Genomic DNA, 18,716 nt, shown 5'->3' on the forward strand with positions numbered 1-18,716 from the left:
ACTTTAAACTAAAAAAAGTAGTAAGAATTAATAGTGTTATAAAAAACTCCGGATTTAATTACGTGTAAAGTATAGGTACTCAGGTTGCTAATACTTTTTACCGTAAAGTTTCAGGATACAAAAAGCTCATGAAATTTAAATTACGTTGTTTCAGTGATTTTACAGCAAATATTACTGTAATATTATAGTATGACGTTTTAATCTTAAAACTGTATTTTACTGCTAAAAATGGATTTTATGGTATTTTTAAGAATTTTAAGGTAAGAAATATATTTTGTGGAAACTTTTCTTATTATGCTTTTTCTTGCCTGAAATGCGTCATCCATATACAAGTAGGATAATTTTTCCAGACATATTTTCAGTGTAATTGCAAAATCTGCTATATAACTTCAACTCATTTATGATTCAGAGTAGTATTTATAAATATAAACTTTCATTTATCAATATACATATACTTCATACCTTCCCTTTTTAAAGGAATATAGTTAAAGCTTTTCACAGTAGTTCGTGTATTTTAAATATTTTTTAAGTTTCGTTCTAACATTTTTTGTATCCGAACTATTATTTTGTAATGAATATATATTTCAAAGAATAAAGATAATAAGGAGCTAATGACAGCTTAAAAATGTCATAATAAAAATAAGTAAATGTAAAAGAAAATTACTTTTTATTAATCTAAAATTGTGGGAGCGTGCTATTACAATGTTTCAGCTTTCAGGTCTGTGCATGTTTGTAAAATGAGTTGCTTGGGGATAGTCTCTTTCAATTTAAATCTATCTTTTTTGAACTAATATAATCTAAAAAGTTATATTAGTTCAAAAAGTCTATCAATTAATTCAAATGTTTAAGAATTTGGAGACGTTTCTGTGCTTTCAAGACTCAAAGATACTTTATACTGTATATTTCAGGTAAAACATTTAGTTATTAACGTAAAGATTATATTAGGTATTTACATTTTTACATAATATTGTTTCACTTACACATTGTCTACACATTTTTCCAAAAACTCTAGAGAGATATTTCGTGCTTTTAAATAAAACGTACAGTAGTTCATCATGAAAATATGATTCATATTATCATAGTTTATTACTTCTTCTGTTCCAGAGGCTAGTAACATTTTTAGTACAATTCTTTTTTATTAATTAAGACCTGTTTTTCTTATTTTAGTTCTTCGTTTTAAATTTCAGTATCATGTGAAAGCAAAAAGATGTTTATTGTATTTGACAAAGAAGATATTCGTTCATAAGAAGCCTTTTACCAATCATTACAAATTTATGCATAAGAAAATCTTATTCTTAAATTTGAAAAAAATAATCTTAAATTTCTGATTTATTTCCCTTAGTTTTATGTTGATTCGTTCTGCTGACTTTTATCTATCACTTCCAAATCTATTAAATTACTTTAACGTTCTATAAACATAAAGGTGAAATGAATTGAGTTAAAGTCGAAACAATAAAAAAGTGTAAAGAAAATTATGCATTCTCCCAATAGATGACCAACCTGTGTAGTTACTTTACGGCAGGGGTTGCCAAACTTTTTTGATCATCGACCCCTACATAATTTTTCGAAATCTCCATCGACCCCCATAAAAGTAATTTTCTGTTAATTAAAATAAAACTCTATTAGATACTGTGTTTGTACATTTATTTTATGATTTTGGGCATTTATTAAAGTAATAGTACATAGTGTAACAATAGTTTTGTGATAAATATATTAATGTTGAAATTTAATACCTTAATATTTATGAAATAATAAGTAATTATAAGTAAGTAGAAATAATAAGTAAAGTAACTACGGATTTATTGCTTCTTAATCAATGACATGGGTGTGCCTGTTTTTTTTCTTTTTTTTTTTTTTTTTTTTGCAAGGTTTGTTATACTGGGTTCAAAATTGGTCAATTTTAATCTTAAATCCCCTCGAAACTCCACATTTAATTTATTTCTGTTCTTAGTTAATATTGAATTTACGTGACTGAAACCGGCTTCAACCATGTAGGAACTTGGAAATGCTATCATAAATGGCTGAGCTATTTCGTAAAGTAGTACATATAGTATTTGCATTATATTTATATTTGTCCAAAATTTGCTTATTGTTAAATTTTTAAAAAGCGTCTTTGCTTCAAATCCCCATAATATTTCAGCAAGCTCATCTTGCAGATTGATGTCCACGTTTTCAATTTGAGCAGAAAATGGCACAATAATCCAATCAGGGATGTCAATGTTTTCCAAATCAACAAAATGCAGTTTAAAATCGTCGCCCAATTTTTGAAGATTACCTGTATATATTTCCAAGTCTTCTTCTTTTATTTCTAATTGTCACATATTTGAAAAATACTGATAATCCTTCCACCAATCGACCCTTCCGGTTCGGATCGACCCCCATTCGACCCCCTGGCTCAGATCGACCCCCGATTATGTTAAATAGACCCCTGGGGGTCTATATAGACCACTTTGGCGACCTCTGCTTTACGGTATACCGGGAAATAATGCACACCGGTACTGGCTTTATTCTTAGAAAAACATCAGTGTAGGGTATACCGGGCAGTGGTTATTAGGCCTGAAAAAATATTAGTGTAGAGTAAACTAGCCTGTTATGCATTTTCCCGGTTTATACTACTCTGATGTTTTTTAAGATCCATTCCATTTTATGCACCATTCCGTTCCACTGACCGACATTCCCTACGCTGATGTTTATTTAAGGTTGAATACCACTGCCCAGTGTACACTGCCCGGTATTCTGATGTTTTAAAAAAAATTAAGTTCCATTTCCCGACAAATCCTGAGCTGATGTTTTAATTAAGGTTAAATATGATGATATTTCTGCATCGTGATCTGTGCCACGCCAATTACAATCGCCAAGGCGCCAAATTGATTTTAAACAGGAAAATAAAAAAATAAAAAGCATGTTGAGGTTTGCTTGAGGAGGGTTACAAGTTATAATCTTCGAGGTTCTTTTCTGCGATTTTTTTTAGTTCCTCGCTGGCCGTTTCCCGGAAGACTCGGTGATTATTCTGTCGCAGATTACAATACAGAAATCTTCCCTGAAATACCACTAAAGGTGTACGTTTGACCGACATACCTTACTACACACTACTGTGTAAAATATCTACACAAGTAGATCTCCAATTGGGGCAAAGCCGAAAACTATTTAAAAAGAATCTCGAAGCATTTTTTCTTTTCGCACCCAATTTTGCTTCGAATCATAACAATTAAATTATTCGAAAAAATAAATTTTTTTTTTGCTCTCAACTAGCATGACAACATTGCATTAGCAGTTCAGTAACTTTTTTAGTTTATTTGCTTATGTGGCTTTGTAGGAGAAGAAGCTTTGACTAGTGACATACGTAGAAAGTAAGTTAACTTCATTTGTGTAGTTTTAAGTTTTGTTTGAGGTTAATCATTTTTTCCCCGTTCATTTCATTATATTGTTGCATTTTAAGTGATTCATTAAAATTAATTGATAAAATAGTACTTATCTGTCAAGTCTAGTATTGCTTTTACATCTTTTTTATATCTATCAAAAAAATCTAAAAAAAAAGACTAAAGAAAGAGTAACAATACTTTTTTTTAATTCTACTCTAAAAGTATAATAAAAAATTTTTCTATCGTGAAAATAATTAAGCTGAAAAAAGAGGCTAAGCGCACGCAAATATCATATAAATGTTACCATGAATAACAGAAATCAAAAGAATGTCGACTTTCACCGGTGAATGTCAATAAACACGTCGTCGCTTTGGTGAATGTTCAAAATATTTGTTATATCTAATTTGATATTAATTCGTTGGCATTGTTATATTTATTCGATATTTTAATATCTGCTGATAGATAAGGAGGAACATCAGTGTTCGGACTACCGGTAAAATGGGTACTAGGCATTATAACCTGACCTTAAAAAACATTCGTGTAGGGCATACCGGGCAAATATATACCGAGCAGTGACACATAACTTGACCTAGTATATATTTCGGACATTTACCATAGCGACTCTGTGATTGCCAACATTCACCGGTAGAAGTCAACCACCACCGATTTCGGCCATTCACACTAATATATATACTGTAACAAAATGGCTTTAAATATTTAAAATGAGTACCAAAGAAAATTACTACTGTGCGAGTATCAAAGAGAATTACATTTCAAATGATGTGTTTCAATGATGTGTTGTGTATGAAGTGATGAACAGGGAAAGATATGAAATGAAAATATTTACCCCAACCTGCCCCAATTCAGGGCATACGTGTAAATGTTTATTAAAATCAAGCAAAAACAGTAAAGAACATAAAATACGTAAAGTGCATAAAATACAAAAGTCATATGGCAACAGCCCGTAAACTTTGCGGGTGAGCAATACTATTGAACAAAATTAGCTATCTACAATTAGTCAGAATATTATATCTTTAAGAAAACATGACAAATATATCTGGCATGTATGTCATGAAAAGTCCAGATCAACCGACCCTAAAATATGGATTAAAAGCACAATAAATTTAAAACACCAGCAATATTAGAAGCAAAATAAAATATAAATTGCCATTCTAGGTCAACAGACCCTTATATTGAGGCAATCAAATGGCATAAAATTTAAAAACTAATCATAGGGCAAATTGCCTATTAAGGAAACAATTAAACGAGTTACAAATAGTAAAATCACCAAAAATAGTGTTGAAATAGTAAAAGTGGATTAAAATGGTGTGGATGACGAGGACAGTTCAAATCCAACCTAAGAACACCATGAGATTTAAAAATTTTTTAAAGTCACTAAAAGTCCAGTTTAAAGGATAGTCATCCTGGCTGAGAATCAAAATCGCCGAACCAGAGTCTCCGGTGATGAGGTAATTAAAGCGAGAAAATTGGAGTTGACTCAGATGAAATGGAAACGCTGATCCATACGGTAGTTGGACCGCCAGAGTTAGTAAAAATTTACAGTGGGTTTAATGTATCTTCCAAAGTTGTTTTGATAATGTCTTTGATGATTGATCTGCAGGTCAGGTTAAGGCCTGTTTACACGGTCCATTTTCTTGAATCCGAGAAATTGGACGGATTTCTCTGTCCAAGAAATTGGATGATTCGTTGACACTATCCAAGTTCTTGAATGTCGCTGATTCGTTGAAAGAAAAACTTGCGCATGCGCATTGTTCATATTCAACATTATTAAATAATACTTACATAAGTTTAAAATTACTAAATAAATTCAAATAAAATCATAATAACACAAATAAACCGCAACAGATCATTTTATTTGGACTAAAATATATGAAAACAGACAAGAAGATGACATAATTTGCTGCCTGATTGTTGACGTCACAAAACCTAAGACGCTGATTGGTTAAGGGAGAAAAAACTTGGATGGAAAGTAGAACATGCTCTACTATCATACAAGAAGTTGGACCAAGTTCTTGGATGATTGTTTACACGATCAAAGCTCAAAGCAAAACAAGTTTCAATCAATCTCTGTCCAAGAAATTGGATCGTCTAAACAGGCCGTTAGAGTAAATCTGGTGTTCTGTTTTGTTATGAAAATTGTTTTCTCGTCGTGTTTGAAATTTAGAACATTGAAAAATTAGGGAACAAGGAAAGATATATAGGCAATTATTTCTGTTGAAAAAAAATATTGAATATAAATGTGTGTAATCCAGATTTGATTCTCCTCAAAAAACTGAACAGCAATAATTATAAAGGACCGAACAAAAAGGATCAAACTATGAAAATAAGGAACGATTAAATTTAGCGGTAGTACTAATTTACGCGGTGACTGAAAACACAATAACAAGGGATTCGCGATCAGCTGCAGAATTTTGGGAAAGAGAATCTTCTTGACAAGAAAATAGCATCAACAAATATAATATTACATTTTACCCCTAGACATCAAAGTCACTTCGAATAGGTGGTGAGGGGTGAATAGTTTTATCTTAATCTTGGCATAGGTTGGCGAGAGAGCCGCGATGGCTCAAGGTATAGATCATTCGCCTTCAATGAGGTAAACCGGGTTCGAATCCCAGCGATGGCTGGTCGATACGAATCCGCATCAGGCTTACGCCGACCACAGTGCTGATGTGAAATATTCTCAGTGGTAAGCGGATTATGGGTTAGAGTCCCTTTGCCATCAGGCTAACCTTGGGAGGTTCTCGTGGTCTTCCTCTCCATGTAACGCAAATGCTGGTTAGTTCCATCAAGAAGTCCTTCACGAAGGCAAAATTTCTTGCGATACTTGATCCAGGAATTCCTTTCTCTTCTGGATTGGGTTCAAATGGAGATATTTGGATGATATTTGGATCAAATGGAGATAAAATAACAAGGATATGGAGTTGAACATTAGTAGTCGTAAGCCCAAAAACTGGGTCAGCTGTTAAACGACGGTTATAAAATATAAAATAGGTTGGCGAGAGTAAACCAAACACCTTCCTTCTTCCATTGCACTCCCATTAGAAATGTGCTCTCGCTTGTTGCCATAACAGCAGACAGCACCAGACTTTTAATCTGGAGGAGTTCTATTCAAAGCCGAACAATAAGTCAGTGTTAATCTGTAACTAATTATTCGATTTATAAACTATGAATGAAACGTGTGTTGTTTTTATCTTTACTTTACTTAAGCCAAACAAGTTAGTACAGCTTAAGAGAAAAGTTCTTACATTTTTATTAAAATACAGAAAAGTAATAAAATGCAATTTTTACAATTTTCGAAAGCGTTAAAATGTCACAGTAATATCTCGACTTTGACAAATTGCATGTAAACAATGTATTGAAAGAATATTTAGTTATTTAGGGTTTAATATGACTCCTTTAAACTTTGATTCCTTTAAACACGATTGACCTAGCAGGGCAAAATAGTGTGAACAATTTTTTCTCATAGCTTAGCGTAAGGCAGAACGGTTTCTTTCTTTGAAAAGAAATTCAGTTACAAATTGAGCCCAATAGTTAAATAGAAATAATTATGCGAAGCTTATTTTCACCAAACCGGAATTTAATAGTGCGTTGAACAACTTTAAGAGCACAATTTTTCGAACGAATTGAGCTCCACAGTAAAATCATTTTCTCGAATTTTGAATCTAACAATTAATTAAATCTCTTTTATATGACTACGTAGGTAATAGATGTAGAAAACTGAAAAGCTTAGGGAAGGAGGATTCCAAGGGACATTTTGTGGTCGGGTAAATGTTTGTGTGTAAACGCATGTTATGGTTGGCTTAACATGACATAAGATAATTTTTCTGCCAGGTCGTTAAAAAACGGTTTTTAAAAATGTGTTACATTAGCAGCTTTTGCCGCTGTTTTATTTCCTAACGCTGATAACTAAGAATCTTCTTCATTTGAATTCTCTAGTTTTGCATTTCGTTTCGTCACACGTTACCTTCAGCAACTTTATAGATTTTCACGAATTTCCAAAATAATTTCGTCAAAATCAAGTTCCTTTGCTTAAAGTTTTTTGAGTTCTGTAGTCAGAATTTCAAGTTCAATTCATAATCAACACTAGATTATTTTAAGTTCCTGTATGTAGTTCTAGTTTAGTAACCCTTTATCGTAGATGGGACACCGGTTTTCCTTTTATGTATTTTTTTCTGGTACTTTAATTGCTAACAAAAATATATTCTGTCATTTTTTGTTCTAAAATGTAAAATCCAAAAAAAGATAGAAATTCTTTTTTCATTCATATTCAAAATGTATCAATAATAGATTTTTTACATTAAATAAATTTCAAGGATGAATAAATGCTTCTCTTAGATCAAAATGACTGCAAGTAAGTGCAAACTTGGAAAATTATTGTTTGAAAGTTAGCCGTGTGTGGCTGGGTGGCCTCAGTTGGTCTGTCGTCTGCCTTCTGAGCTCAAGTCTGCGGGTTCCATCCCCGGTCCAGACACCGGATTTTCGGGATGCAGAAAATCCTCAGCGGCCATGTCGTATGATTATGCGGCATGTAAAGCATCCCTGGAGTGTCTTATTGGCTAGTGGCATTTCCGGCAAAATTAAATTCCTAGTGCACTTTAGCATCCAAATAGAGTCCCGGTGCTGCCATCTAGTGCGGCAGAAACTAGACGTTCAAATTAACATGACCAACGGTATCTCACCCATTGTGTGTGGTGGTCCTAGAAGAGTGGATACCATCTCCGGAGAACGCACTAGGTCTGCTCATCGGCAAGACCGATTGTGCAGCTCATTGGAACCAGAAAAGTTAGCCGTGTTTAGAGGATTTTATATTTCATGTGTTAACGCTTCATGCTGTGTTTCATAAGCATAAATTATTAAAATGCTAAATATAATAGTCTTTACTTATTTTGACCTAAATTATTACAAAATAATGAAAAAAAAGCATGAAAAGTATGTTTAATAAAAATTCTGCGTCAAAGGCTACACCTTTATATATTTATCATACTTATATGTAATTTTTCTGATACATTGAAAACACAATACAATACAACAGCAAATTGGAACACTATTATAGACCGATTTAAAATTATTTTCGCTTTTAATAATGCTTTGCATTTTTTTTCTGATACCAAAAGGAATCAGCTTTGATCATAATACTCGATTAAAAATGGCTTTTTAATTTAAGTAATAACTAATGATTTCTGACCATTTTACACTTTGGCTCAGGAGAACATTTGACATTTAGAAGCGTTCGCTTTCTAATGAGGTGAACGAAGTTTGAATCCCAGCGGAGTCTGGTTAATATGAACTCTGTCACCAACTCACACAGACCACAGTGCTGATGTAAAAATCCTTAGTGGTAGACGGATCATGGGTTCGATTCCCCTTGCCATCACACAAACCGTGGGAGGTTAACTTGGTTTTCCTATCCACGTACCGCAAATGCAGATGAGTTCCATCAAAAAGTCCTTCACGAAGGCTAGTTTGTGCCAATGCTTGATCCAAGAGCTCCCTTGTATTCTGGGTTGGGTTTAAAATTACAAGGCTACGGTGTTGAACACTGGTAACCGTAATCTCAGAATTGGATCGACTGCTCAACGCCGGCTATAAAATAAAAAAACCCTCTGATTTAAGTTCTTTTTTAAATAAAAACAAAGCAACTAACAAGTTTCCTCAATTACGATTAATATCTAGATGAATAACTTTTTCTTTGTTTCTCCCATAAAATTTCCTTAAAATTATCATAATATTTCATGCATCTCAAGTTCCATTATATTTTTAGAATATTATAATAGTATTTCATGCATTCTATGTATCGTAAAATCCAAATTATCATAATATTTCATTTGTTATAATATTTTTTCCATATATTATGATATATTATAATATTTCATATATTATAATATTTTGTCATATCATCACAAGTTAAAAAATATCATCATAATATTCCTTAAATTTTATATACCGTACGCTCTCTAATATTTCTAAATGATTACATTCTATGCATTATAAGCTTCAGAACTTTTACTTGATATAATATTTTTAGAGCACACATGAGACCTAATCTTTCAAAGATTGTTGTGCCATAAAATGAGTAATGAACGATAAAAACACTGAAGAATTTTATTTCTGAAGTTTTTGTCGCGATAAGCATTATTTTTTTTTTAACCAAATATGTTTGTCGTTTTAGAAAAGATTTAATGTATTCATACCAAAAATATTTATTAAAAAACAAAATACCTTATGCATCAAGGAACATTCCTTTTTGCTTATTAAAAAATTTATGTTCGAAAATTATCGACATCCTAACCTTAGAGTAAAAAGTGACAAAACGTTTGGAAAAAGAATGTTTAATCAGTTTCTAAACCTCAGGAGAACAGGTTAAAGAATTGTTATGTTTTGATAATTTTTTCTAAACCTAGTTTAATGCCAAACGCTGTCATGCAACAGAATATTGATTGCAACTTTTTTTTCTTCAATAAAGCTTCATGCCTATCTTGTGAAACAATGGATAAATAGAAAGAAAAAAGGAAATTCTTTTGTTAATACCCCCAAAGAACAATTGTTTATGCACAGAAAAGTTAATTATAACAACTAAAGTAGTATTTCTTTTATAAATTATTTATTATCTGAAGATAGTTAATTTATTATGAGATAAGAATCATTTGAGGTTTGAAAATCATTTAGCTATTATAATATGCTAGGATGCATTGTTTCTAATGATGCATTAAGATTAATTTTTGGTTATTTATATAAATGGAATTTTAATAAATTTACAATATGTTTATTTTGAATTTTTTTTGTTCTATAATAAAGTGGTTTTTTGTAAAATGAAACTCACATTATAAGTATTACACTTTAAAAAATAAATGTAAATTCTACAAAAAAAAATTTTTTTTTGCAGAAAAAAAACTGTTTAAAGATAAATGCAGACTTTTTCTGTTTGTAATCGTTACTGTGCGCTGCAAAAAATTCCCAATTTTTTTTACAGACTCTCTCCGTATATTGGCTAAAAGCTGTTTTTTCATGAAATAATTTTTCTCTTAATCATAAACGGATTAAAATTGTCAATTCAATTTCCAGTTTCGTCCGTACAGTTTTGCATACCGTAAGATAGCGCTATTTTTTTTCAAATCATTTTGCGATTATTTTCTGTACTAGCTCTTACTTTTCAGAAATTATTTTAAGGTTTGGAATATCGTATGAATAAAATGGAGATTTTTTTCTCAAAATAATGGAGTTTGTTCGTTAAAATAACAGTACTTATCTGTTTCAAAGGCAAGGAGCCGTTTTTAAATAACAGTATTTTTTGTGTGAAATAAACGATTTTATACTGGTGCACTAGCTGGCAGTATTTTTTTTCTGTAAATTTAACAAATATTTTAGACAGTTCATACTTAGATGCTATTTTATTCCAAAAAATACGCAGTCACGTCACATAAAAACGCACAAGTATGATAAATGAGAAATAAAAAATAAAGTATACTTGTTTTAAAAAATTTCAAATTTCTGTTCTTCTCTTATTTATAAATGCATTTTTGTTTGTAAAAATTTCATGTTCAATTCTTAAATTGTTTTTAAATTAAAACCAGCATGTTGAAAAAAAACTGACTATATTTGAACAAGAGTGGCAAAAAAAAATACGTAGCTATTAAATTAAGAGTTTCAAATTTATAAAAAGAAAATGAGTTCAATTTATTACTAATTTACAAAATTTAAAAATACAAAATTTAAGTATTTTAAAATTATAATTACGATTTGTATAATAGACAAAAGTTGAAGGATTTGAAGCAAATATTTAATGGGTGATTATATTTTCATTGTTTCTTTAAAAGCTTACTAGTTATGAATATTTTTAAAATAAAGCAACTTTGTTCAACGAAAGTAGGAAATAGATTATATGTAATGAAATCGAGATATGAAACAAAAATTATCTTAACAATTTTGTTTAACTCAGTTCCAATCAAATTAAATAACGTAAAGTGCACAAAAAAAGGACAACCCTAAATAACTTTTGTTCTAATGATTGGATCTTCACGTTCTAGGAATCCACCTTAATTTAATTTTTTTTTTAAAAATGAATAATAAAAATGCTAAAAGTAAAATTAACATCAAGGGGTTAAGACTTTAGTCCACCCAGCTGATCAATTTACTTAGACCATATTCTCCAGATTGCAGCTGCTCCCTATATTTTGGGGATCAAAAATCATAATCCGTCGAAAAAAGTATGTTTATTCAAAGAAAGTGCGTTTTTGGGTCTGATTTCGTAACTTAAAAAATATGGTCTGCATTAATTAATTAGCATATTTGTGGTCACCCCCTCGAACCATTAAGATAGAGTCCTAGAACGTGAAGGTCCAATCATGAGATCAAAAGTTATTCCGGGTGGCCCGTTTTTTTTGGTGCTCACGCATAAATATCATGCAAAATAAAATTCCGGTAAAATTATCTTACTGCACGGTAATAACAATTTTGGTAAAAAACAAACAAACCATAATTCCCCAAATAAAAGCCAAAATATACGGTATTTAAACCATTCATTTGGTAATTTTTCTCTTCATATAGTAACGGTTTACCGGACATTTTGGTTTTCAAAATTATAGCTCTCATCATCACACAGTTAGTAAAAAATACAAAGTTTAAAAGTAAATTTTACCAAATTTATAGTTTCTATGACCGGATAACCGGGTTGGCAGGGTGCTGGACTCATGTTTATGAGAACGGGTGATCGAATCCAGCCGGCCGAAGACTCCCCATGTTGTAAATGGTGACTGGTACACATTAAGTCTTTCGGGTCACAAAGTCCTCCATCTCCCATTTAAAAAACAACACCTATGGGGTTTCTTAATTGGAGATTGATTATTCTTGGGTTCAGGTTAAAATTACGATCTGTGGATGAATGAATGGATGTATGAATGGTTCCTCCTATGAACGGGTGTGGCAGAAGTTGAATTCTTAGCCATAGATGGCACCACTAGAAAACGATAACAATCGCACCCCCTCTACCTTAATGGTCGACGACGACAACAGTAGTTTCTATGCCATGCTCTTAAACATCATATTAAAATTGCGAAATTTTACCTTTTTTACAAAACTTTAATCACGTATTATAAAACCATATTTTATTGCTAATTTTAGTAAAATCATTGCCAAAGCGCTACGGTAAAAATTTCTGAGCTTTTTGTTGAAGCAAGAAACACGAAATGTTACCATATTCAGGTAGTTTTAACCAGACTTTTTTTCTCAGTGTAGAAACATGGTATATTTAATTTAAACTTTTTCGCATAAATAGTGGTTAATATTCCTCAGTACGTGCTAATTTAACCATTAAGAGTCAGTGATTATTTTCGTAACTGATGCGTTTTCTGAAGTTTAATTTCTCTGTCGTTTTTTACAATGGAGCTAATAGAAGTTGTTTTAAATGAAAAGCAAAATAATAGCGTGATTCTAGGGCAACTGGTTTATGGGTGATTCTCACGAAACATGACAATTCACTGTCCCTTGCTCCAAGATCTAATATTATAATACTAAAAGAACTTTTTTTTTTTTAAAAAAAAAGTAATAAATAGCATTGCTGTTAGCATTTTAAAATGACTTTGCACTAGCATTGACTGCTTTGTATACTTAAAAAATTTAATTGAATATCAAAATGTCACTTTCCTGGCATGTCCCAAACAATATTTCCAATAATAACTAGCTTCAAAACTTCCCATACATTTTTCAAAATCTACTTTTTCTTACCTTATCCTATGTAAGCATTTCTAGAATCTAGGCAGAGGCTATTTTTACTAGAACTTCGTTTAAAATAATTTTTTCTGTCAATAATTTGTTTGTCCCATGAAAATCTGTCATTTTCCCGGCTACTTTTATTTAGTGATTTATAACTAAAATAGATAGCACCAGGAATCAATATCTTATGTTAATAGATTGATTAGATACCCTCTTATCTGAACATGTCTTGTTGCATGAATAAAGAACCAATTTTCTGGCTCAAAATCTGTTTCAAAAATTTTCTCAAGGTGATTTTTTATGCTGTCATTTTCCTGGCTACTTGAAATCATTAATAACAAAAACTACAAAGATTTATCTGAGTTATTTTAAGAAATACTGTTGTTTTCTGCAGAATATAAACGCCTTCGGCCAAAATATTAAATTAAAGTAAAGTTATATGCTATAAAATGGCGAATTTGTCATTATCCAGGCTGTCATTTTCCTGGCTTATGAATGTCAGGACATTGAAGTGTTACAAGAAATTCTTTTTAATTGTTAATACTGTAAAGAGGGAAAGCAAATATTAACCTAATACCAAGTTTATGAATGATTGTAATATGCTTGGATGTAATCAAAGTTATTTATTTATTTAATGATTGATTATGATGCACAATTTTATTCTGTACATATCAGCAACGAAAAAATTTTTGTTTCTTTCTACAGTGGATAAAAAGAACTAATTTAAGCAATTTATGGTCCATCTAACATAAAGGCTTAAGTTGAGTTACTTACTATTAACTTAAAATGACTGTTTTTTAAACTTCTAATGTACTATGTCATTTTCCTGGCATTCAAGATTTGATGAATTTCTATTTTATTTTTTTTTTCTCGATCAAATGTCAATAAACTACACAGCTGCCTACAAGATATTATTAAGTGTAGCAAAAGAAGTATACAAAAAAAGCTTTAGATTATTTTGAAGACTTTAAATTTCAAGAAATTTTTTGGTCCGAATAGTCATGCTTTGTGAGAATCACCCTTATTCATAATTCTGCAAACACTTATCATTTTTAAGATATGATAATATGTAAGTATGATTTAAAATAGAATTGAATAATTTAAACTATTTCGCATTGTAAACTTATTAAATAATTTCTGAAAATCTACTTTCTGTAAATTAGATTTACAGAAAGTTGATTTTCAGGTCAGTTGTTTGCTTAAGATTGATTTACGTATTTCCATAATAGTTTTAACAGGATTTAAAATATAAATTAAATCTGATTTGCTGACGTGCTATTTGAATAGAAAATAGTTTTATTATGAGTAATAGTTATAATACAGCCATTGCGAATAGTTAAGGAATAAAAGTTAGGAAACTATAGAGTTTAAACCTGTCAGCAGAAATTGTTTTATTTTTCTGCAGAGAAAGTTATTCTTCTCCCTATTTGAGAAATACAATAACTATTTAATTTAACTTTTATAAATCTTCACCTTCTTAGTATTTTATGCGTCTGTTTAGGATCAAAACTTAGTTTTAGAGAAGTAATTTAAATATTTCTTTCCAACCACAAAAGAATTTCAATATTTGAAAAGAAATATCTATCATGTATTTCCAAAGTTGTTTACAGAATTATGATGCAAATATGCGTCGAAAAAATTTAAGCCAGTGAGAGGCTTTAATATATTTCTTTTCTGGGGTGCTTTAAGTAAATATTTAAATTCTGAAACTGTTAGGTGAGCTGAATAAAAGTATGTATTTAGCATTATGATTAAACTTTGAGTTTACATTTCTCTCCAGTTACGAAACTATTCAAGTTTACAATTATTTTGACGAAGTTTTACGAATATCTAATTTGTCACATTTGATGAAATTCAATGAATAATTTATAAGCAAAGTTATAAATTGTTTAGCTAACTATAATGAATATTAAAGGTGATAGATTTAACTAACATAAACCTTGTCTTGGTGCAATAAGATTTTTTTTGTCCAAAAATATTTGATTTACATTTTTTGAAAATTGGAAATTCTTTCCGTTGCGAACTCACAACTTTTATTCGAAAAATCATCAAGATATGAAAAATAAACAATCCATATATATTTTTAGAATCCTTTTTTAAATATTTAAGGCAAAATAGTTTAATTATTAAAGAGAAGGAAAGTAAAAAACCATATAACCAAAACCATACAACCATAATCTGACTTATTCAGTTGACAATTTAGTTGCAAAGTTATAAATAGTTTAGCTAACTATAATGAATATTAAAAGCGATAGATCTAACTTACACAAACCTTGCCTTGGTGCAATAAGATATTTTTTTTTCAAAAATATTTGATTTACATTTTTTGAAAATTGGAAATTCTTTCCGTTGCAAACTCACAACTTTTATTCGAAAAATCATCAAGATATGAAAAATAAACAATCCATATATATTTTTAGAATCCTTTTTTAAATATTTAAGGCAAAATAGTTTAATTATTAAAGAGATGGAAAGTAAAAAACCATATAACCAAAACCATACAACCATAATCTGACTTATTCAGTTGACAATTTAGTTGCAAAGTTATAAATAGTTTAGCTAACTATAATGAATATTAAAAGCGATAGATCTAACTTACACAAACCTTGCCTTGGTGCAATAAGATATTTTTTTTTCAAAAATATTTGATTTACATTTTTTGAAAATTGGAAATTCTTTCCGTTGCGAACTCACAACTTTTATTCGAAAAATCATCAAGATATGAAAAATAAACAATCCATATATATTTTTAGAATCCTTTTTTAAATATTTAAGGCAAAATAGTTTAATTATTAAAGAGAAGGAAAGTAAAAAACCATATAACCAAAACCATACAACCATAATCTGACTTATTCAGTTGACAATTTAGTTGCAAAGTTATAAATAGTTTAGCTAACTATAATGAATATTAAAAGCGATAGATCTAACTTACACAAACCTTGCCTTGGTGCAATAAGATATTTTTTTTTCAAAAATATTTGATTTACATTTTTTGAAAATTGGAAATTCTTTCCGTTGCAAACTCACAACTTTTATTCAAAAAATCATCAAGATATGAAAAATAAACAATCCATATATATTCTTAGAATCCTTTTTTAAATATTTAAGGCAAAATAGTTTAATTATTAAAGAGAAGGAAAGTAAAAAACCATATAACCAAAACCATACAACCATAATCTGACTTATTCAGTTGACAATTTAGTTGCAAAGTTATAAATAGTTTAGCTAACTATAATGAATATTAAAAGCGATAGATCTAACTTACACAAACCTTGCCTTGGTGCAATAAGATATTTTTTTTTCAAAAATATTTGATTTACATTTTTTGAAAATTGGAAATTCTTTCCGTTGCGAACTCACAACTTTTATTCGAAAAATCATCAAGATATGAAAAATAAACAATCCATATATATTTTTAGAATCCTTTTTTAAATATTTAAGGCAAAATAGTTTAATTATTAAAGAGAAGGAAAGTAAAAAACCATATAACCAAAACCATACAACCATAATCTGACTTATTCAGTTGACAATTTAGTTGCAAAGTTATAAATAGTTTAGCTAACTATAATGAATATTAAAAGCGATAGATCTAACTTACACAAACCTTGCCTTGGTGCAATAAGATATTTTTTTTATCAAAAATATTTGATTTACATTTTTTGAAAATTGGAAATTCTTTCCGTTGCGAACTCACAACTTTTATTCAAAAAATCATCAAGATATGAAAAATAAACAATCCATATATATTCTTAGAATCCTTTTTTAAATATTTAAGGCAAAATAGTTTAATTATTAAAGAGAAGGAAAGTAAAAAACCATATAACCAAAACCATACAACCATAATCTGACTTATTCAGTTGACAATTTAGTTGCAAAGTTATAAATAGTTTAGCTAACTATAATGAATATTAAAAGCGATAGATCTAACTTACACAAACCTTGCCTTGGTGCAATAAGATATTTTTTTTTCAAAAATATTTGATTTACATTTTTTGAAAATTGGAAATTCTTTCCGTTGCGAACTCACAACTTTTATTCAAAAAATCATCAAGATATGAAAAATAAACAATCCATATATATTCTTAGAATCCTTTTTTAAATATTTAAGGCAAAATAGTTTAATTATTAAAGAGAAGGAAAGTAAAAAACCATATAACCAAAACCATACAACCATAATCTGACTTATTCAGTTGACAATTTAGTTGCAAAGTTATAAATAGTTTAGCTAACTATAATGAATATTAAAAGCGATAGATCTAACTTACACAAACCTTGCCTTGGTGCAATAAGATATTTTTTTTTCAAAAATATTTGATTTATATTTTTTGAAAATTGTAAATTCTTTCCGTTGCAAACTCACAACTTTTATTCGAAAAATCAACAAGATATGAAAGAAAAAAAACAATCCATATATAATTTTAGAATCCTTTTTTAAATATTTAAGGCAAAATAGTTTACTTATTAAAGAGATGGAAAGTAAAAAACCATATAACCATAAAACCATATAACCGTAAACTGACTTATTCAGTTGACAGAAGTCAGGTGTACGAAGATCAAAACATGTTTGATAACGAAAGGATACAGAGAAAAGTTAAAAAACGATTATTGCAATACCATCATGCTTCAACCTGCAACCAAACATGATTTAATGTTTTCTATACTCGCCTTCCTTCATTGCGATTTGTCAGATTTCAATCACGTTTTTATTTTATCCATGCTTGAATGTTATTTTATGACTCCCAATGTGCATACTTTTTTAATAAGTAAGAATTGTTTTGGATAAGGGTTTAAAAGATATGTAATAAGGGCAGTCTTTACGAAACATCTTATACGTTGGAAAGGTTTTGAAATTGAATAAAGATAAAATTATACATTTTTAAGTATTTTCATTTACATTTTTGTAGTTAAACATTACTGAATATGCATACATATATGCAGAGAGAAAAAAGTATGGTCAAAAGTATTAGAATTCGGTAAAATTCGCAGCGTTTCTGGCTCTATGGGGACACCAAAAAGATCGGTAATTTTCCCTAAAACGCTTAGATAAAATTGATTATGAAATATGGTTTGATATTACGCGATAAAATTTGGTAATTGTTGATTTTTTTAAAAATTTTACTATGATATCTTAGAATATAGCATAAAAATAATTTATTCGGTTCAATTTACTTTTCAGTTTTGTAATTTTCACTAAATGTGTGGTAATAAAAACTCTATTTTTGGAAAACTTCCAGAAAACCGTTCCCATATGAACAGAAAAAAATTACCAAATAAATGTTTTAAATACTGTATATTTTAATTTTTAATATCAGAAGCATGTTTTTATTTTTTTTTAATTATGGGATTGTAAACCAGAAACTTCATTATCATTTCTCCGATTATATCCATTAGTTTTATTTAATGATAGTTTATACAAAAAGAAGAAGAAAAATATATCAAAATATCATTCGCAAAATAAAAAAGCTATCAATTTCACTAATTTTTTAATTTAATGATGAGATTTTCCACTTATTAGGTTTCAATCTTAATGTTTCGAAACCCTACCCTTAAATATACTAATTAATTAGCCTATCAATATTTTAATTATTCTGATATTAGCGGGATCCATATTGCGATTATTTAAAC

This window comes from Parasteatoda tepidariorum, chromosome 9, assembly GCF_982258835.1.
Source record: "Parasteatoda tepidariorum strain Cologne lab strain chromosome 9, Ptep-v5.0, whole genome shotgun sequence".
NCBI lineage: Eukaryota > Metazoa > Arthropoda > Arachnida > Araneae > Theridiidae > Parasteatoda > Parasteatoda tepidariorum.